This window comes from Cupressus sempervirens, chromosome 10, assembly GCF_028749045.1.
Source record: "Cupressus sempervirens isolate cs-2001-9-10 chromosome 10, ASM2874904v1, whole genome shotgun sequence".
Classification (NCBI taxonomy): Eukaryota; Viridiplantae; Streptophyta; class Pinopsida; order Cupressales; family Cupressaceae; genus Cupressus; species Cupressus sempervirens.
The window spans coordinates 818,407,826-818,409,871 of NC_143127.1; positions in this window are offsets into that span (position 1 = coordinate 818,407,826).

A 2,046-nucleotide genomic window follows, 5' to 3' on the forward strand; every position below is an offset into this window, starting at 1 on the left:
GTTTCCTATTTGGGTTTTCCTTTTCCAACTATAAAGTGACAGGATCACTTTTAAATTTACCTTGGGCGTCTAATGTAGGAGCATCCACTGGTGTGAGGGAAATCTTGTATCACCCAAAAATATTCTTAGTGTTAATTTATTTTTAATGTGTTTGTATTTTTGGATACCCATTTGGGTCAAATAGATGTTCCAACTCTCACAGTTCCATTATTGGTTTTTTGGGTTGGTTTATTTTAGCACCTCAAGATGTGAGTCAGTGTAAAAAAAAGATTACTTTGGAATTGAAACATAATTATGATGAGTTAGTAGGTGTAATTTTGAGGGATTTTTTACCTTTATTTTAAAGTAGTAAAAAGAAAATAATTAAGTGAAAAGGCTTTACGATTTGTATTGAAACATAGAAGTGGGAGATCTAATAGGGTTCTAGATGCATTAACTAGGAGACAATTGTTGCTGATAGAAATGCAAGTCAAAGTTGTTGGGTTTGATGAACTCAAGAATATATACCCTAAGGATATTTAATCTTCAAAGTCTTGGAAGGCTTGTGAAGAACCTGTTACTCTAGATAGGACCAGGTGGTTGGATTACATGAATCAAGATGGTATGTTTTTTAAAGGTAGTCAAATCTGTATTCCAAGGAGTTCGACAAGGGAGAACTTGATCGAGGAGAAATATAGTGGAAGGATGATAGGAAAATTTGGTCGAGATAAGACCATTTCCATTGTTAGTGAACATTATTTTTGGCCACAACTATCAAATATGTGAAGAATTTTGTGCAAAGTTATTGAGTATGTTAGACAACCAACTGAGTCAATCAAAATGCTAGACTCTATTAGCCACTTCATGTTTTGTCAAAGCCCTAGGAGGACATAAGTATGGATTTTGTTCTTAGGTTTCTATGGACACAAAGGGGTAATGACTCAATATTTGTGGTGGTTGATAGGTTCTCCAAGATGGTGCATTTCATTCCATGCCACAAGACTCATGATGTAGTGCATATTGTAGATTTTTTTTTTAGAGAGGTGGCGAGGCTACATGGTCTCCGTAAAAGTATTGTTTTTGAGAGAGATACTAAATTTATTGGGTATTTCTAGAGAAATTTGTGAAGACGTTGAAGAAAAAATTGAAGTTCTATTATGCACATCATCCACTGACTGATGGACAAATAGAAGTGGTGAATAGAAGTATGCACAATTTGTTGTGGTATTTAGTAGGAGATAAACCCAAGGGATGTGATTTGATTCTACCACAAGAGGGATTTTATTACAATGATTCTGTGAATAGGAGTACTAGTAGATCACCATTCCAAATTACGTATGGGAGTAGTCCAAGGACTACACTAGAGTTGAGGAAGATGGAACAAGGAGAAAGGACTAGTGCTGAGGCAAAAGACTTTTTTGAACATGTCAAGAGCCTATATGAGGAGATACATGCACATATTACCAAGATGAACCTATAAAATAAGGATAGAGAAGATCAAAATATGAGACATAAGAAGTTCCATGTTAGGGATATGGTAATGGTGTACTTAAGGAAGGAATGATTCCCAATCGGCACCTACAACAAGTTGAAAATGAAGAAATTTCTTGCATGGAAGATTTTGAAGAAACATGATTCAAGAAATGCATATGAAGTGGAGTTGCCAGATGGGATCCATATTTCCCATGTTTACAATATTGTAGACTTAACAAAATATCATGAAGATAGTGTAAATGAGGATTTGATAATAAATTAATTTCTCATTCCTACTTCTGAGAAGAGGGAAATTGAAGAAATTTTGAATAGGCACGTAGGTTAGAGCACCAAAAACATGCAGTGTGAGGAGTATCTAATGAAGTTGAAGGGATGACCATTGGAAGATTTAACCTAGTTATCCAAGATGAAGGTTGCTCATTTTGGTTTTCCTCTACCAACTATAAAGTGACTGGGTCACTTTTCAATTTACCTTGGGTCTCTAATGCAGGAGCATCGAATGGTGTGAGGGAAATCTTGTATCACCCAAAAATATGCCTAGTGTTAGTTTATGTTTAATGTGTTTGTATTTCT